Raw genomic sequence first — 21762 nt, 5'->3', positions numbered from 1 at the left:
TCCCAATCAAAGCCCATGAACCTAGGCTTCAGGAGAGAACCTCTGAACCCAGGGTCCCAGGGGGGCCCAGCACTAGGTTGAGTACTACTTTCCTGAGCTTTCAACCCACCCCAACACCAAGCTGCCCAAGGACTCCAACAGTAAGCATGCTCATGGACGCTGCCAGACTGCCCACCCAGAATTGCTGAACAAGCTGACTGGTGAAGGGCTTTCCTGCTAAAGCCTATCTGTAAAGATTGGAAGATGCGTCCATGTCCTCAGATGCACAGACACCAAGGAAAGGCCACAATGATTATAAATGATTAACCAAACATGACATCATAAAAGGAAACTAATAAAATTTCAATGACTGACTCCAAAGAAATGGAGATCTATGAATTGTCTGGCAAAGAATTCAGAAAAATCCTCTTAAAGAAATTCAGTGAACTACAAAAACAGAGATAGAAATTATTAAAAATAACCAAGCAGAAATGCTAGAGCTGAAGACTAAAATGACTGAACTAAAGAATTTGATGGAAAGTTTAAACATCAGACTCAGCCAAGAAGAAAAAAGAATTGGTGAACTAGAAGACAGGTCATTTGAAATCATATAGTTGAAGTAGAAAAAAAAATAATAATTTTAAAAAAGTGAAAGAAGACTACTTGAATTATGAGATACCATTAAAAGAAACAATCAATGCATTATTGGAGCCTCAGAAGAAGAAGAGAGAGAGAAAGTATCAGAAAACTTACTTAAAGAAAGAATGGCTGATGGTGCCAATAAAATATTAAAAAACAGCCAAGTGGTATTAAGGACCCAGTTAAGGGCAGCATGAATTTTCATTAAGCCATGTTAGCATGGCCTTTACTTCAACATTCTTGGAATTCTTGATTGAGAACAGAGTAAATGGTGGCTGCCCAGGTTTGGGGGTCAGGAAAGAAGTGTGGGATAAACTCAAGAGGGTCAAAAATTATAGGGATTAGTAAAGCACTGTTGAAATGGTTCCCCATGAGGTCCAACTGAGGAGAATGGTGAAATAAAGCCAATCAGGATGATTAAAGTGATTGTAGACCATGATGAGGACAACAGGAAATAAGCAAATTGAATGTATTCAGTAGATGAGAAGGAGTGGGTATGGGGAAAAGGTCATAGTGAGTTCTGGTTCCTAAATAGAACATTTTTCTTCCTGTGTTTTCTATAAAATATGAATTCTGAAATTTCCCAATACCATATTTTACTTTATGAGAAAGAATGGCTTTAGGTAATGTAAAAATGAATGTGGCTCCAGCCACATTAACTTTCTTTCACATTTTCAAATATGCTATACTCCCTGTCACCACAGGACCTTTGCATATACTACCCCCTCTGCCTCAGTCAGTGCCACCCTCCCTCACCTAGTTAACTCCTATTCATCTTTCAATTCTTGGTTTAATATGACTTCCTCCAGGAAGACTTCCTTAACCTCTCAGGCAAGGATATGTTTTCATTGTGCTATGTAGCTCTTTTTCCAAGACTTATTACACTTGTAGTTCTAAACCTATTTGTCTGATTATTTGATTACTATCTAGCACAAAGTAAACATTCAGTAGACATTTAGTGAGTAAATTAATAAATTAATGTGATCTTTGAAAAAATATGAGCTATAACAAATTAATTTCCCTGAATTGTTTTTAGCAATAAAAAAGAGACTTTCTTCTATTTTTAACTTGTAAAGTTAATTTATTTTTAAATGAACATAGTAACACGACAACAAAAAAGTCACCTAGTAAAAGTTCTAGAGTCACATGGGATCCACATTAATGACTCAGAAGCATGACTTATAATCAGTATGTCAATTAATCCACAAATTAAAAATATACCTCTTATAGAAATGGCTGTTCACACAGTTCTGATACAGTTTCACTATACTTTTAATTTACTTAACATAGCTTTCTTCAAAGATACCACAAAAGTAAACTCAAGCTCAGTTTAACAAGGTATGACTATTATAAAGAAAGGCCTTTAATTTCTCTCTGACTTATTTTCTTTATCAGGATGAAGCCACATGTAAGGTAAAGTCTATATAGGAATCTACATTGTTTGGAAATTTGTGCTAGCTAAATTAGGAAGATAGTCTTAAAAATAAAGGAGTGGTCTAAATTGGTGACATTCATTTTAACTCACTGTTATAGGATTTACTCATTGCCCCATCTATGATTATTTAACTACATATTCCAAATGTTGAAGATCAAAATGAGGTAGAATAGTAAATATTATCTGGTCCTCTTTTAAACAAGAGATAAAACTAATTTTTAAAATGCTTGCAGCTAGCAGATTGGAAAGTCTAAGGGACAATGCAAATAATGGTACAGTGTATGAACTATGTGGCTAGGTGAGCAAATTATCCCCCATTAATAAGCAAGATATTTATACACTGCATTAATAACTTAGTCATAACATGTATAACTGATACACCAAAATCAATTTACCAAATACTATTTAAAATCAGAAAATGTTAAGGTATTTTCCAAAAGTCTTAATTTGTCCCAAAAAAGGATTATTCCCTCCAACAAAATCTGTGCAAAATAGAGAATTAAATTAGGTTTCTCCAAAGTGCCTATATAAAATAAAACCAAATGTCTTCACACAGGCACTTATAGAGGAGTATATATGATGCAAAAGTTAATCAAAATAGTTTCAGTAAATGACAATATATAACAAATGATTTGACATTGTTCTTCATTTGCTAGAGTTAAGTAGATGATCTACTGTTAACTATTTGAATTTTGCTATTTAAGATGTATCCTGAAGTGTGTTTGTTTTAACATCCAAAAAGACTGTACTACAAAATACAAAATTTTGCTTTAGATTCTGGACCTGACAAATACTATCATGATTCCTTTATTTCCAATTAATATCCAAGTCCAAAGAGCTCAAGTAAGAAGTAAAGAAAGCTCATTAATTATAGAATTTTTTTCTTATTTTTATTTTATTTTCGGCTGCGTTGGGTCTTCGTTGCTGCACGCAGGCTTTCTCTAGTTGCGGCGAGCAGGGGCTACTCTTCGTTGCGGAACACAGGCTTCTCATTGCAGTGGCTTCTCTCGTTGCAGAGCACAGCCTCTAGGTGCACGGGCTTCAGTAGTTGTAGCACATGGGCTCAGTAGTTGTGGTGCGCAGGCTCTAGAGCACGTGGGCTTTAGTAGTTGTGGCTCGTGGGCTCTAGAGGACAGGCTCAGTAGTTGTGGTTCACTGGCTTAGTTGCTCCATGGCATGAAAGATCTTCCTGGACCAGGGATCGAACCCTTGTCCCCTTTATTGGCAGGCAGATTCTTAACCACTGCGCCACCAGGGAAGTCCAGCTGGTCTCTGAGGTTCTCCAGGAAGTTGTGGAGGATAAACAATTTTATTCTTCTTCTCCCATTTTCGAGATATTTCAAGAGAAGCACTTGTGTGGATATGTGATTGGGGTAAAATGCTGTGAGATAAAAAAGGCCCAAGGCCAGCTTCCCCCTCAGATTCTGCATCCATAATGCATCTGCAATATCAACACAAGCCATCAATTCAGACTCCCACCTCACTCCCTCCTTCGAGACTTTCCTATGTAACAGAGGATTATACCATTTAAATTATCTCCCTAGATCTCCTTTTTGAGAAATGCCTTCAGAGCTTATGATATAAGTTTTTTTTTTTAGTTATTCTTTGAGGGTAGAATTGAATTTGGGCAATGGCAAAAGTTATCATTTACCTATTGTGCCTTATGGAAGCCCAAAGTATTAGAAACGTGGCTAAACAAGCAGGGTAACACCATTTGGGTCCCAAACTAAGCCACATTCTTAAAATGAGACTGGGGCTTCCCTGGTGACGCAGTGGTTGAGAGTCCGCCTGCCGATACAGGGGACGCGGGTTTGTGCCCCGGTCCGGGAAGATCCCGCATGCCGCGGAGCGGCTGGGCCCGTGAGCCATGGCCGCTGAGCCTGCGCGTCCGGAGCCTGTGCTCCGCAACGGGAGAGGCCACAACAGTGAGAGGCCCGTGTAACCCCCCACCAAAAAAAGAAAATGAGACATATTCTTGTGTGGCTTATAACCTGCTTCTAAAGAAAATTAGCAAAGGAGTTATACACATGATTAAACATTCCCATAAGGCCATCCAAGTTCCTGGTGCACTGTCTTTTAAAAGTTATATTTCTTTAATGTTACTTATAATATACTTACCTGCTTCACTTGGGACCTGGGAGTTAAATGAATGGTGAACTTTAGAATGTATGGCAGATCTCTTTATTTTGTTGATGTATTTGGAAAACTATAATTCCTCCTATATTACCATCACCAATTACCCTTGTTCCCGACCCTGTATTCTTCAAGCTACTCTAGACTAGGGGCAATGATAGAATCACAATAATAGTGACAAAGCATGGCTCTGCCTCTGCCAGTTCTGTAGAAATGACAACCCCCTACTCCATTAAGACATCTTTCAAATATTTCTCAGAATACACAGGGAGTATTTCCTATGTACCCTGTAGCTACCCTATGGTATTCACGATTCTCCTTCCCCCTAACCTCCTTGCCTGCTCTAACTGTCCTTGACCAGTATCCTGTTGTCACTAATGCCAAAAAGTCACAGCTATGCCTCTGTTGCACAGCAAAGGATCACTGATGCTGATGACTGACAGTGGCACTGCTTCCAGTTCTGGTGTCTACCCATATCTATATCAAGTCTGCCACTGTCCACTTTGGAGGATGCTGATATCTACAATAGGGGCACTGGCTCCTGCTGCCGCTGAAACCACTGGCATGGTCTTCTGTCTCTGTAGGAGCCCCTGGCACCATGACTGCTGACACAGAGCATTCTCATCTACCTAAGAGATTGGAATGAAAACAGCCCTTTTAGCTTTTACTCAATGTCATTGCAGCCTCTCAGGCTAAGGCTCAGGCAGGAGCCCAAATGGCTGGGCCAGAGGACAACCTGCATTTACAGTGCGTCTACTGAGTTCAGAAAACCGACTCGTCTCGAACCACGGACCACCGTGCTTTTAACCAAGCAAGTGTGCATCTCACTTTTTTTCAGTTAAAGTGCATTCTAAGTTTTGGACATGATGGGTATGTTTACAGCATAGATTGTGGTGACAGTTTCACCAGTGTATACTCATCCCCAAACTCATCAAGTTGTATAGATTAAATATGTACAGCTTTTTGTATGTCAATCATATGTCAATAAAGTGGTTTAAAAAATAAAATAAATTAAAATTGATAACATCCATTCTATCCCACAGTTCCTTTCAAATAAGCCCCCTGGTGGGCACATTCTATCAGGCCTGATGACCTGCTCAGATGTACATGAATTCTCAGGAGAAAGAAAATGTTTCTGCTACACATCTAGAGTCACATAGTGGCATCAGAATGTTATTTCAGACATGTGGAAGGAGAAGGGAAGGCATCTGATTAGTGAAATGTTATAAACTATATACCCTTTCAACAAGACTTCACTTTAAAGCTAAGGGAGTTAATATATACAGGTTACCTAAGTGCTATTAGGCTCTGGGGCCAAGGAAATAATTGGTAGATTATTTACACGTGGTAAAATCAAGGCAACAAAACAAATGAAGTTGCATTTATATAAATCCACTAAAACTCTCCTTCACTTGTTCTCAGCTTTTATCGATTTAATAATATTCATTGTAAAAGAATGTAAGTAATGTACATTAAGTGTGTTATATTTAATAACCCTTGTTATGGCTGTGCTTACATAAAATCTACAGATACTACTACTACTACTAATAGCTAATATTTATCTAGCCAGCACATACTACTTGTTAAGCACTATGATGTATGTGTAGATTATTTTGCTCCATTCTTATAAACCTTTGAGATAGGTTCTATGATCACTCCCATGTTACATATGAGGAAACTAAGACTTAGAAAAAAACAAGTAAACTTCACAAGGACACAAAGCTTATAAAGAAACCAGGAATCAAACCCAGACAGTCAGACCACAGAGCCTATGCTTGTAACAATTTCCTCTCAAAGTTGATGGGTACTACTGAGGCCTGAGGTACAAGAACAAAAGGTGATGAGCTCTTACCCTGATGGCCTAGAATGGATGATTTCCAGACTTTCATTGGCCTACTATGGTGGATTATTTTATTACAGATTGATGCTCCCACTGAAGACAACTAGAATACATATTAAAAAATTTCTTGGTGGCATTTCAGAGGTGCCGAGACAACTAGGACTTGAGAGAGCAAGACCTCAGAAAAGTTAAGCACAGAGAGTTGAACCAACAAGCAGCTTTTCCCTTCAGGGTATTTGCCTATTCTAGGTATAGACGACAGACTGACAAGGCAGAGGGCTGTAGTTAACAGGCAGAGATGTCAACAAAGCTTTTGGAAAAAAATGGATTTGGGGCTGTCAAGGGAACCAAGACTTTAGGGACCAACATCCCAGATAGAAGAGAGACAAAGAAAAGTGAGCCTGACATTCTGCTCTTTTCCATCTTGAGGATTTGCTGAGTTCATCACCTGTGCAGGGCAGCAGGCTAGGTAAGAAGTAGAAACTGCTGAAAAGTGGAGCCACGTTATCAAGTAATTTCTTAGCTCTGCATTCTCACAAAGGGGGAGAGCTCCTAATAAACAGAGCTGCTCTCAGTTGAGATCCACAAAGAGCTGCACTCCTGGCCTCTAGGGGCAAAATAGAGATAGACTGAGACTCAAAAAAATATCCTGCAACCAAGCTCAGTCCCTGATTGGATGAAGGTGAGCTGTCCTTAAATAGCCTGAGGACTAGAGGTTAGGGTGAACCTGCTCTAGAGGAAGATAACGTCATCCAGAGTCTCTACAATTTTTCATATACAACGTCCAAGCCCTTTTTCATTCAGTGTCCAGCAATTTCTCAAACATAAAGTCTAGCATTCAATCTGGTAGCAGAGAAATCATCCCTTATCAAAAGACATAAATTCAGGAAAGGTTGAAGAACAATGGAAAGATTCATATCTTGGTAAATGTAAATTAATATTGACTATACAAAAAGTTAATAATGAAGTCTTGCGTGGTCAAAAATATATGTACGTAGAGTTAAGAAGCATCACAACAACAGGAAAGACTGAAAGGGATCAATGAGCTTAAGCTAGTATCAGGTCATGACATTATCAAGGAAGGGGTAAAAGTATTAATTTATATTAACTGTATGAAGTCAACAATTTGTATTGCAATCTCTAGGTAGTGGTTCTCAAATTTTTGGTTTCAGGGCTCCTTTACACTCCTAAAATTTATTAAAACCCCCAACGAGCTTTTGTTTTGTGAGTTATATTTGTTGACACTTACCATATTAAAAATTAAAACATGTTCAGGTCTTTCATATTCTTGCACTCTTTTGTCTACTTATTTTATTGTTTATTGAGTAAATTATCTCCCATTATGAAAGTAGTTCTCTGTATTTTTTTTAGTTCCTCCAGATTTGGATTCTATTTATTCTGAAGCAATGAGTATAAATTGGGACAACTCCTGGAAAACTGATTGGCAGCATGTACTATATTTGAGCATAATGTATACCTTATTATCCATCAATACCACTCTTAGGTATTTACCCAACAAAAATGCATATACGTGCAATCAAACACTTGTAGAAATATATTTATAGTTACTCATTTAGATAGTCCAAAATTAGAAACAACCCAAATATCTAGCAACAATAGAATGGATAAATAATTTGTGGTGTATTCATACTATGGAAAACTATTCAGCAATGAAAAGTCATAAACTCCTGTTACACAAAAATACAATGTGTATGAATCTCACAAACATAATGTTGCATTAAAGAAGCTGGACACAAAAAGAATATGTATTCTATGGTTCTATTTATGTAAAGTTCAAAAGCTTGCAAATGCAATCTAAACTGATGGAAGTGTAAATAATAGTTAAATTTGGAGGTGGATAATCACTGGGAGAGGGTTTGAGGGAGGCTCTAGGGCTCTGGTGATGTTTTATGTCTTAAATTTGGTGATGATTACCTAGGTGTGTTTACACTGTGAAAGTTTCTTAATCTGTACACATATAATTTGTGTACTTTTTTGTATGTTTGTTATGCTTTGATACAGAAGTTTAGGGGAAAAAAATAAAAATCTTTATCTCCAGCCCAGACTCCTCTCCTCAGCTCTAGACATCTGACATCTCCACTAGTATGTTTCTTGGGTAATTCTTAACACATTCAAACCCATACCCATCATTTTCCCTTCCTTCTTTCAAATCTGTTCCTCCTACGATATTGCTAACCCAAGTGAATGGCATTCCTACCAGCCCATTTACCTAAGACAGAAACGTGGGACTCAACTGACTCTCCTCTCTCATAATACCCTATGCAGTGTCATTCAATTTCTTAACAAAGTCTTTTCACGTCTTACGTCCTGAATCTATCTGGAGTCTGCTCCTCTTTTCCATTCCCATTTAGTTCCTTGCCCTACATTCAAGTCTCAGCATTTCTCATTTAGACTTTTGAAAGCCTCCTAAACTGATCTCTCAGCCCCAAGCATGTGGTCTTACTAATTCACTCTCCACTCTTAGCATGAGTGACCTTTCTAGGACACAAATCTGATCATGACATTTTCTTACTTAAAATCCTTCAACAATTCTCCATTGCTTTCAGTACAGTGACAAAGCACCTTACCATTGCCTAAAAAGCACAACCTATCCCCAGCCTAATGCTCCAACCTCATCTTGCATGACTGTTCATGACCCCCTCCCACCAACCCCAGAACTCTCAAGCCACTTTCTCATAAGAACCTTGTCCTTTAGCTGTAGTGAGCTACAATGTGTTTCCCAAATTCATTCTTCTTTCTTCTTTTGTCTTCTGTGCCTTTCAACTTATTCTTTAGTTGGGCTGAAACACCACCCCTCTCCAAAATCTCAACATCATTCTCCCTTCTTCCAACTTTCAGCTAACTCTTAGCTTATCAAAAACTCTGCTCTTCCTGAAAGCCTTTCTTTCTCCCTAGTCTGGATTAGGTGCCCATCTACTGGACTCCATAGCCCCTGTAGCATTTACCATACTGTTATCATTACCATATGTTCACATGCCTGTCTCTTTCACCAGACTGAGCTCATGGAGATCATACACGAATTTTGTCTTGAAGATCACTTGACTTCCAGCATCTAGATCAGTGCCTGCACACAATAGGTTCTCAATAAATATTTGTTGTGTCTCTGCTACTCCCAGGCATCTATCATGTGTCCCTCTTTCCCAAGTGCCATGTTTTTTACTTTTAACTTTTTGGAGTGCCGAGGTGGGAAACATTGTGTTATGCATTTTATAAACATTGTTGTATTTAATCTTCTCAATTACTCTATGATGTAAGTTCTACCATTGGGTCCATTTTATAGATTAGTGAGCTGATGCTCAGAAAAGTTATGAAGCATTCTTGACCCACCCCCAGAAAAAAACTCCACTTGAATCTGATTAAGACACTAGCTATAACTGTCAACTTACAGAAAATAGAGCAGAGGGACATGTTAAAGTACACCATGAGGATGAAATCAGCAAAACCCAGAATCTGGGAAACTCTGAAGAATAAACAAATCAGCTCCTTCAATAGATAAGTTTCAAGAACCAGAAGGAAAGTGGAAGGAGAACCCGTAGATTAAAGAGACTTAGAAAACATACAAACGATCATAATATGTAGATCTTATTATCAGAATTCAAAGAAACAAATATGGTATGTGTCATACAATTTGACATTTGAATGCTTATTGGCTATTTGATGACATTAAGGAATTAATGTTAATTATTCAGGTGTACTAATTGTGGTTCTATTTATTAAAAAATTCTTATGTTTTAGAAAATCATACTAAATATTTGCAGATGAAATGACATGATGTCTGAGTTTCGATTCAAAACAATAGGGAAGGGAGACAGTGGTTGAGGGTATTAATGGTACGAGATTAGCCATGAATTGACAATTGCTGAAGCTGAGTAATGGGTACATGGTAGATCATAATACTATTATCTCTGCTTTTGTATGTGTTTGAAATCCTCCATAATAAAAATTTTAAAACAACAACATCTAAAGAAAATTTGATAGAGAACCTAGCTCTTCACTAATACAGTTGGTTATCTGTGTTTATAGACATTTAATGCCTTTTGGATATTTTTCTTCCATCTAAATTGAAGCCAATAGACTTCAAGTGCTAATGAGTTACTTTTAGCTCTGCAGGTCCAAGAACTTGTCAATGAATTTGTAAGCACCCCCTAAAAGCTAACAGATAATAGACTTCACCAAGCCATATTTTAACTCAACATTTACACCAGGTGCCCACATGCTTCACTGACCTCCGGCCCAAGCATACCTCTTAGCTCTTTTGATCACACAATGCCTTGCCTAACATGTTGATTCTTTTCTTAGGTTAAAGAAGTACAAATGAAGTATAAGTAATTAACAGATGACTAGATCGTTTCCCCAGCTTCCCCTTCAGTAATCCCGCAAGCAAGCTACATGAACAAGATAGCATCCAAAGAAAGAGTACAAGGAGTCAGCAAGTCTGCACACAGTGAAAGATGACAAAGACTCTGACCCCCTCCCCAAATGATTAACTGAGACTAGCTTCCTCTTTTCCCCTTTAAAATCTTTTATGGCCGAGCAGAATCTTTGGAGCTGCTTCTGGGACAAAAGTCTGCCTCCTCCCCAGGTTGCCGGCCTCCTGAATAAAGCAACCTTTCCTCTTCCAACTAACACTTGTCTTTCAGGTGGTAAACAGCCAAAACTTGAGTTCAGTAACAGATTCGGAATTTCATCCCAACTCATCCCAAGTCTCCGGTCTTTAGCAGAGAGGTTTTGATCTTGCAGGTATTGGTGTAAGTTATTTTAGTGAGTGAGTTGTGCAGTCGTTTAGTAGAAGGTGGACAAAATCTTTAGATAGGGATTTCTGCTGATATACATTTATGGAATCAATGAAGAGTCAGCTCTTACTGTGGGAGGATGATAATTAAGACACTATCCCAACTTCTCTGGCAGCTTATAATATAGCAATGAAAACTAGAAACATGAACAAATCGTGCAAAAACAAAGCCACTAGTATGGAGAATGTACAAGACCACAGGGAGGAGAGACTCTAGGCAGGGAGATCACCTGAAGGAATGCTACAATAATCCAGGTAAAATATAACGACGAGCTGATGGCTGGACAGTGATAGTGAGTAATGGAGAGGAGGGAATAAGTTCAGGGCAGGGATGTGCTCTCCCTAGGTGTCATCTTCCTTGAGCCTCAGCAACATTGGCTTTCCTCAACACCCCGACTCACATACTTTAGTCTCCTTACTTCCTGTTTCAATGCAGGGTCCTGGAGTGTGTATAGCCAACAGTGCTCATTTTGCTTTGCTAAAACGTGTCAAGGTGCAGAAACACTCCAGACCCTAAGGTATGACACTTCTCAGGGCACATTAAAGACACTTTGCCCCTTTTTGGGTGTAAAAGGCATCCCCTTGAGGAACTGTGGCTAGAGTCAGAGGAGGGGGCCTGTAACAACTGGGGGTCTGCGAGATCCCTAAGAGAATACCAACATTAAATAGCCACTGACCCCTTCCCCCAATCCCATGCGATTCACTGGCTGCTAAAGTAAGATGAAGTGATGCCGAGCAATGTAGTCTCACACTGACATTCTGTCTATTTCTAGAGCATTCCAAGTTCCTCACCACTTCAAGCCCTTTCAACATAAACACTGTAACTGGAAAGCTTTTCAGCAGGCTCTTCATCTGTCTCACTTCTCATTTTTCAGATCTCAGATTAGAAGTCACAACCTCCACAGAGGCCTCCCGTCATAACTCTAAATCAGGTGGCCCTAATCACTATCAAAACACCCTTTTAAAATATACTTTTTAGCAGCAATCCCCTTCTGAAATTAGTCTATTCCTCTATTCTATTTCTTGTCCTTTTTGTCTCTCTCCCCTGTCAAAACGTCACCTTCCTAAAGGCAAAGAAACCATGCCAAACTTGTTTTCTGTTTTATCTGCATTGCCTTGTAGTGTTCAATAAATATTTGTTGAATAATTGAGTCAATATTTCGGTTTTCTTTTTTTTTTTTTGCGGTACGCGGGCCTCTCACTGCTGTGGCCTCTCCCGTTGTGGAGCACAGGCTCCGGACGCGCAGGCTCAGCGGCCATGGCTCACGGGCCCAGCCGCTATGCAGGATATGGGATCTTCGCGGACCGGGGCGCGAACCCGTGTCCCCTGCATCGGCAGGCGGACTCTCAACCACTGCGCCACCAGTTTTCTGATTAACCTTTGTAACTTAATGGGAGCCATCACCAGTTCTGCCTTTGACTAGCTTCTTAACAATGGCTCAATCAATAAGGTATTAAATGTTTGCTTCTAATCATGATGAGATCTGTGAGGTCTTTGCATTAAAAGCCTTGCTCTTCAAAGTGTCTATTGAATTCACAGTACTATAGTCTTCTGAATACTTAAGAAATAAACCTTTGGTTGAGCTATTTGCCATATGTCAGTGGTTGTTCTCAGCCAATGGTATCCAAAGTTGCTTTGGCTACCATTACAACTTAGGAATATTAAAGAATATATAGAATATAAAGACATTCGAGAGTTTATATTCTAAACTCTCCATGGGCCCAGCACATAGCTCAGCAGCAAAGTAAATACATTGCAGAGGCATTCGAAGTCCATAGTTCAGCTCATGCTTTCCCTCTCCTCAGTCTAGTCTGCAACTTTGCCATCTGGCTTCTACTTAATCATCAACAAAACACCTCAGAGAAGCTTTTATACTTAATTACTATTTGCATTTTGATTAAGAAACCATTGATAAGAAGTAAAAAAGCAGAGAGAAGTTGTAAGTAATAACTGGTCACACAATCCCCAAAGCAGCTAGGAAAGTTCCTCTAGTGTGTTTCAGGCTTTGGTAGTTACCAAATCAGAGTCCCTCTCCCTCCTCTGTCTCCACTGAAATAGAGCAAAAGGGCAGAAGTGTTAAACCCTGCTATTTTTTTTTTATTTGGTTATGGTCAGAAAACATACTTGATTGATTTATTGATTGATTGATTGATTTGGGTGCGTTGGGTCTTCTTTGCTGCGCGCAGGCTTTCTCTAGTTGCGGCGAGCGGGGGGGCTACTCTTTGCTGCGGTAGGTGCGCTGGGGTTCAGTAGTTGTGGCACTCGGGCTCTAGAGCGCAGGCTCAGTAGTTGTGGCGCATGGGCTTAGCTGCTCCGCGGCATGTGGGATCTTCCTGGACCAGGAAGTGAACCCGTGTCCCCTGCACTGGCAGGCAGATTCTTAACCACTGCACCACCAGGGAAGTCCCTAAACCCTGCTGTCTTAAGACTGAACCCCACAGCACATGATTTTTCCGATAGCCCCATTTACTTCTTAAGAGGCCACTCCTTGTTTTGAAAATTCTTTCCTCCCAGAGTACCCTTAGAAATTCCTGGTGCCAGGGACATAGCGCCAGTCTATTTGTCAACAGCTCAACAATCCAGCGTTAGTGTTTTGAGTTTCGGTCTAAGACCAAATAAAGCTGCCCTCCCATTGCCACATCCTCAGTGCCCGGAAGGCTTATACAGATAGAATAAAGGCAGGCATTCTAGGATCAAACGAGGTCACATATTGAAATTTGTTTCAAAAAGTATAAAGTAATTACAAACAAAGTAATTTGTTTCTGTAATGGACACACAGATTCTCCTAGGTAACACTCAAGATAGGCTAGCAGGTATTTGTATTAGATACATTGTAAGTCAAACCACGGAAGAACTTAGGTAAACATGTGTGTACTTGGGTTTTTGTATTCTATTCTGGTTACAGAATCACACAAAATCAAAGGCCAGCTCATTGGTGGTCTGTGGACCAGCAACATTGGCATCACTTTGGATCTTGTTTTAAATGCAGAATTACAGGCCCCACCCCACACCTACTACATAAAAGTTCCGGGAGTCCTGCTTAACCTAGTGGATATCTTTAGGAGCATTTTTTTTAAAAAAAATCTTTATTGTAGTATAATTGCTTTACAATGGTGTGTTAGTTTCTGCTTTATAACAAAGTGAATCAGTTATACATATACATATGTTCCCATATCTCTTCCCTCTTGCGTTTTGTTCTTCTCAAACTTTAATGTATGGGAACTACCTGGGTACTTGTAAAAATTCAGTTAATGATTCTCCCGTAGGTCTGGGGTGGGAACTGGCATCTCCTGTAGGAGCACTATTAAATATTCAAAAATGTCTTCTATGTTAGCTAACGCTACAGAATAAAAGCACCTTCAAGTTGGTGCCTCTCAGAGAAGTACCTTTTCTTTACCCCTGGAGTAAGCTTGCTGTTGGGATGTGCTTGAGAGAAAACAGCCAAGAAACCTCCCAGTGACCGTTCTTTTTTTTTTTTTTAAAAAGCTTTTTTTTACAAACATTGTCTCACCGCTTACTTTATGCACACATTTAGTTTTATTGTAACAAAGCAACTTGTACACTTTTTTTTTTAATTAATTAATTTATTTATTTTTGGCTGTGTTGGGTCTTTGTTTCTGTGCGAGGGCTTTCTCTAGTTGTGGCGAGCGGGGGCCACTCTTCATCGCGGTGCGCGGGCCTCTCACTATCGCGGCCTCTCTTGTTGCGGAGCACAGGCTCCAGACGCGCAGGCTCGGTAGTTGTGGCTCACGGGCGCAGTTGCTCCGCGGCATGTGGGATCTTCCCAGACCAGGGCTCGAACCCGTGTCCCCTGCATCGGCAGGCAGATTCTCAACCACTGCGCCACCAGGGAAGCCCCCAGTGACAATTCTTGATGACCGAATTTGGACTACCAAGTAGACAGATACGTTAACTGAAAAAAAAAAAAAGCGCAACCTAAAAGTTGAGAATTATGTTTTATTCAGCAGAATTTCTGATGACTTCAGCCTGGAAGACAGCCTCTCAGAGAGCTCTGAGGGACTGCTCCAAAGAGGTAAGGGAGGAGCCAGGATATACAGGGGTCTTACCATTTCCAAGGTGAATTCATTCTTTACTATGCTGCTATCGTGGTTATATCATAAACTTATAAACCACAGCCACAGCTATTTTAGAGGAATGAGATAAACCAATTCCTCTAAAATTAGCTATCGCAGAGATCCAAGAGAAAAGATCATCCTCTTGAATGTTAGTTCATGACACGTCCTAAAAATGAGAGATTCCTGTGGGCTTTTAAAAACTGTGATTTATGCAAATGGGTATGAGGGGTTTTTTGTTTGTTTGTTTTTTGCAACAGGGTGGGTGTAGGGTGGGGTGATGAAAGTGCTGTAAAATTTTTTGTGGTGCTGGTTGCACAACTCTTGAATATACTAAAATCCACTGAATGTTATACTTTAAATGGATGAATTATGTATCAGTAAAGTTGTTATTTATTTAAAAAACTGTCATTCAAGCATCTTCAATAATTCATCTATATACAGATTGCCACAATTTCAAAATTCCTAAAGAAGTCTTTTTTAAGCCACGTTTTGAAGGTAATTGAGGATAAAGATATTGTCTTATCCCTTATTCCAGAGATAATTAAAATATGTTAAAATTAACTTTGAGAAAACTCATTAGAATGTAAAATCTATATAAGAATAGATCACTTACAATTTATATCCCCAGAAATAAGTGACAAGGTTTGACACAGCTTAGCTGAAACTAACCCACAGATCAGAGCTTTCAGTCAGAATTTTGAAAGTTGTTTTTATAGATCATAGAATATTGGAGCTTGAAGGGACCTTAAAGAAAGTCTAATCCAATCCTCTCATTTTCCGATGAGAAAACATAGAGGAGAAAAAAGAGTAGCAACTCATTAAAAGAGACACATAAATTCATGGTAGAGTAAGAGTAGAACACAGACTTCCTGACTTTGGTCTGAGGTTCCGTACAGGGAGTTGGATCCCAGCAACACAAAGCAGGGAAGCTTCCAGCATACTATGGTCATGAAATCGAACCAAAGATCTGGTCCCTGCTCACATCTCCTCCATTTTGTTCCTCTTACAAACCATAGGGCTTTTTTTTTTCACTTGCTGTTTCTTCTGCCTAGAAAGCTCTTCCCCCAAATGAATCTTTGTATGGCTGGCTGCTACCGAACACACACATCTCTTTAAGTGACAATTCTTTAGAGAGGACTTTCCTAAATACCTTATTTCAAGTAGCCACTAGCCCATCTTCTTCTATCACAGCACTGACCTAGTTCTTTAGTGGTTCTTATCGTTACTGTCATGTTCATTTGTTTGTGCTTTTCAAAAATTAATGCAGCTCTCCCCCACTAGACTGTATCTTTATCAGAGCAGAGCTCCTGGCACATAGTAGCTGCTTAATATATACATGTCAAAGGAAGAAATAAATTTCTGAAGTACTTCCTGAGTAGGCTCCCTATTGCCTGATGCCTAAATTCTATAATGCCCTATTTTGATTTCCCAGGAACCAGGAAAAGCGTAGACACAATGGGAGTCATGAACAGGAGAGGTTGCCCTACCTGAGATATCCAGGAGTAAAACAGATTCAGAGAGGTAAGTAAGCTAAGCTGAAGTCCTTAGAGAATCACCTTGATATATAATGGTCAGTTGAGGTTGACAAATCCAAAGGGCAGGAACAGCATGAAAAATGTGAAACAAGTCGAGAATCAGCAATAGTGGTGTAGGAATGGAAAGGCAGGCAAGTCCAGAGAGATGCATGGTAGTTCCTATGTGAATGCTGAAAATGGGGCTTAACTTTATTGGTTTAGGGGCATGTGATGTGTAAGATTGAATTAAAGCTACAGGGTCAGGACTAAAATGAACCATAATTTTATTTTATTTTTTTTTAAGAAATTTATTTATTTATGGCTGCGTTGGGTCTTTGTTGCTGCGCGCGGGCTTTCCTTTTAGTTGCAGCAAGCGGGGGCTACTCTTCACTGCTGTGCGCAGGCCTCTCATTCAGGTGGCTTCTCCTGTTGCTGAGCGTGGGCTCTAGGTGCACGGGCTTCAGTAGTTCTGGCGCATGAGCTCAGTAGTTGTGGCTCGCGGGTTCTAGAGCACAGGCTCAGTGGTTGTGGCACATGGGCTCAGTAGTTGTGGCTCACGGGCTCTAGAGTGCAAGCTCAGTAGTTGTGGCACACGGGCTCCGTGGCATGTGGGATCTTCCCGGACCAGGGCTTGAACCTGTGTCCCCTGCATTGGCAGGCGGCTTCTTAACCACTGTGCCACCAGCGAAGCCCTGAACCACAATTTTAAAAGATTCATTTCCCTCCCAACTCCCACAGTGGATTGGCAGTGTGAGATTATGTTAAAGTTAAGAACACCAGTTAGGGTCACTCCTTACCTTTGGCAGCCGTTTGACTATAGAAGTTCCATAATAAGAAATGCCATATTTTATTCATCACTGCCCCTCACACTGTGCTATGCACATAGTAGATGCTGAATAAATATTTGTTAATTGAATAAACAATTGAATGAATGAACTGCTGTTCAGCAGGGGCCACCACGACAATACTCTAAAATGTTCATGGGAAAGGTGCAGAGTGTAAATTGACTCAATCTTTGGAAAGATTTTTCCCTCTTTAAAGGTCAAGTTATACTCTGTAGTACATTTGAACACTGCATGCTAGCTATGACTCACTTCTTGGCCTGCACCATCTTTGGGTGTCTGCCCTCCTTTCCCATCTGAACCTCTTTCAATCTTTCTATCCAGCTTTCTAAGAGGGTGTGGCCCTTCCTCACTCGAAAGTATGTTTTTCCTGGAGGGGGCATAGACAACTATCTAGAAATGATCCGTAGACTTAACTAAGCTATGAAAATAAACACTAGTTGTCCTGAAGCACAATGAATATCAAATTTAAAATAACACATAGACCTTTAAAGGTCTATCTGTGTTATAATGATGAATATTCTCCCCCCCTCCGGCCCCCCCTTTCTGTCTCTCTCCATCAATTCTGAAGCTCTGGAAGAGAAATAGCTAACAAAAAATTACTGTCCCTTGGAAGTAGTGATAGAGTTAGATTGTTTTTACTTACTCCCAGCACTGGGGGAAATATGAACCTACTTATTTCAATCCATTTTCTTAAGATAGATCAGGTGTGACTCTCTTCTTTTCCTGTCTCCAAACAAGTTTTTAGAATGAATTCAAAAGGACTGACAGTTTACACTGGTTACAGACACAGTTCAAACGGCCCCTCTAGGCCTTGAGGGCCATTAAAAGGAGCAATCCCCTGGTGGGAATGGTGTGGAGAAGTATGTTAGCATATGAGGAAGGAGAAGGAAAGATAATATATATTTATCAAGCTGCTATTATGAGAAAGTTTCACATGTATTATCTCATTTAATGTCCACAAATACTCAATGCCATAGGTAACTCTATTATTTCCATTTTCCAGATGAGAAACTGATGTTTAGAGAAGTTCATTTGGGACTTTCCAGCCAAGATGTAATGTTAAGGATGGATTTTACCTTCCCACTTAAAACAGCCACAAAAACAAAACCAGACAAAAATACATGAAGAAATAATTTTTAAGACACTGGGTATCAATCAGTGAAGGACAGTGATAACTGAGATGGGAAACAAATAAGGTGAGCCCTATAATTGTCCCAACTTACTATCTTAAGATATTTTCTGAGCTATGGCATAGAGAGTGGGAATTGAGGCAAAGGCAGTGGACTCCCTTGGTTAAACAGGTGCAGCTGTAAGTTCTGTGACAGTAATGTAGCTATAGAGTTCAGAGAACAGACTACCAGAGAGGAGAGAGCTGCACAGAAAGCTCTGGAGATCTGCAGAGGGCTGCCTTTAAGTATTCAGCACAGTAGTTATTGGTACGTGTGTGAGGAAACTAACCAAGGCTGGGAAAGAACCATCTGAAAAAAATTAGGAGAAACTGCCTCGTGCTCACACAGGGCTGGAAATAGTACCTATCCCCACCATCCAGACTGGAAAAACTCATAATTCATGAGTACTGGGCAGAGTATACAGAAGAGTCATTCCTGAGTAGTGGGAAATAAGTAGCCCTAGACTGAGCACTGCTCCAGAACTACCTAACAAATCATCAAAGCAAGACCCAGAAGGATAAAAATATTTCCAAGTAAATTAACTGCATCATAGAACAAGGCTCAGGAATATTTATAGAAATACAAAAATAGGGATTTCCCTGGTGGTGCAGTGGTTAAGAATTCGCCTGCCAATGCAGGGGACACGGGTTCGAGCCCTGGTCCGGGAAGATCCCACATGCCGCGGAGCACCTAAGTCTGCAAGCCACAACTACTGAGCCTGCGTGCCACAGCTACTGAAGCTCACACGCCTAGAGCCCATGCTCTGCAACAAGAGAAACCACCACAATGAGAAGCCCGTACACCACAACAAAGAGTAGTCCCCGCTCACTGCCACTAGAGAAAGCCTGCACGCAGCAGCCAAGACCCAACGCAGCCATAAATAAATAAATAAATTTATTTTTTAAAAAATTACAAAAAATATCCAGCAGTCATCAAGGTGAAATCACAATGTCTGGCATCAAATCAAAGATTAACAGCCGTGAAAAGAGGCAGGAAACATGATCCAAAATGAGGAGAATAATCAGTCAAAACTGACCCAGAAATGACACGTATGCTAGAATTAGCAGAGAAGGACATTAAAACATTTGTATAACTGAATTTAATATGTTCAAAAAGTTAAGTAGAGACATAGATGATATTTTTAAAAAGACCTACATCAGGGCTTCCCTGGTGGCGCAGTGGTTGGGGGTCCGCCTGCCAATGCAGGGGACGCGGGTTCGTACCCCGGTCTGGGAGGATCCCACATGCCGCAGAGCGGCTGGGCCTGTGAGCTGTGGCTGCTGGGCCTGCGCGTCCGGAGCCTGTGCTCCGCAGCGGGAGAGGCCACAGTGGTGAGAGGCCCGCGTACCGCAAAAAAAAAAAAAAAAAAAGACCCACATCAAATTTCTGCAGATAAAAACTCCAATGTGTAGAATTAAAAGTATGCTGCATGGGATTAGCAAAATTATACATTGCAGAAGAAATATTAGTGAAATTAAAGGCATAGAAATAGAAACTCTTCAAAAGGAAATACAGAGAGTAAGAAGAAAAAATAAAGAAATAAACCTATGGGGTAGCTTGATTGGCCTAATATACATGTTCAGAGTCACAAAAAAAACAGAGAGAAATGAGTGGCAGAAAAAAAAAGAAATATTGGCTGAAAAAATTCCAAATTTGTTGAAAACTACAAATTCACAGACACAAGAAATCCAATGGGGCTTCCCTGGTGGCGCAGTGGTTGAGAGTCCACCTGCCGATGCAGGGGACACGGGTTCGTGCCCTGGTCCAGGAAGATCCCACATGCCGCAGAGCGGCTAGACCCGTGAGCCATGGCCGCTGAGCCTGCGCGTCCGGAGCCTGTGCTCCGCAACGGGAGAGGCCACAACAGTGAGAGGCCCACATACCGCAAAAAAAAAAAGAAATTCAATGAACTACAAACACAAGAAACATGAAGAAAACTATACCAAGCCATATTATGGTCAAATTGCTTAAGACTAGTGATAAGGAGAAAATCTTAAAAGTGCCCAGAGAAAAAGAACTTGCTATATACAGAGTAACAAAAATAAGGATGACAGTGAATTTCTCATGGGAACCAATCAAAAAAAGAAATTGTGTAGCAATATCTTTAAAGTATTGAAAAAAATGTATCTACCTAGAATTCTACCCCTGGCAAAAATATCTTTGGAGAAAAAAAGGCAAGTATAGATACTTTCAGACATACAAAAGCTGAAATGATTCATCACCAGGAACCCCTCACTACAAGAACTGTTAAAGGACCTCCTTTAAGCAGAAGGAAAACCATACCAAATATAAATCTGAATCTACACAGAAGAACGAAGAGCAGCAGAAATGGTAACTACATGGGAAGAAAGAGAGAGAGGGAGGGAGGGAGGGAGGGAGAGAGAGAGAGAGAGAGAGAGAGAGAGAGAAAGAGAGAGAGAAATCTGCTGAAGATAATTGACTGACTGTTTAAACAAAAGTAATAAAAATGTCTTGTGGAGTTAAAAACATACATAAAAGTAAAATGCATGAAAACAATAACATAAAGGCCAGGAGAGAAGAAATGGAGGTATACTGTTCTAAGATCTTTATTAATATATGTAAAACAGTATAATATCTCTTGAAGGCAGACTGTGATAAGTCAAGGATGTAAACCATATATCCTAAAACAACCACTAAAATCACAAAGAGTTAATAAGCCAAAAAGGGAGATAAAAATGAATCATAATGTACTCAATTGATCAAAAGAGAAAGGCAGCAAGGAAGGAAAAAGGGAACAAAAGAACAGATGGGGGAAATAAAAAACAAATAAGATGATAGACTCAAATCTGACCATATCAGTAATCCCATTAAATGTAAATAATATAACACTCCAATTTAAAGACAGAGATTGTCAGATTGGATTAAATAGCAAGATCCAACTATATCCTGCTTACAAGAAATGCACCTTAAATATAAAAATACAAATAGATTCAAAGGATTGAAAAAGATAGTCCACATTACTGCTGTTCAAAAGAAACATGGAGTGGCTATATTATTAGGCAAAATATATCACAGAACAGAGAGCTTCATCTATTTGCTCAAGGTCACATACCTTATAGTATTCTACCCAGGATTCAAGCTCTGATCTTATTTCAGAGACTGCTCTTAGCATCACAGTATACCAAGGCACCTTTTGTAAAGTGTTTGTCAGAGATCGGTAGTTGAACACTCTCAAGAAGAGCATCACACATACAGACACACCCACCACCCCACCCCACCCCTCCCACACACACACACACACACACACACTGGTCCAAAGAATACCAAGTTAGGGGTAATAGGACAGACTTCCTTTTT

This window comes from Orcinus orca, chromosome X, assembly GCF_937001465.1.
Source record: "Orcinus orca chromosome X, mOrcOrc1.1, whole genome shotgun sequence".
Lineage (NCBI taxonomy): Eukaryota > Metazoa > Chordata > Mammalia > Artiodactyla > Delphinidae > Orcinus > Orcinus orca.
This window is presented reverse-complemented; position numbering follows the sequence as displayed.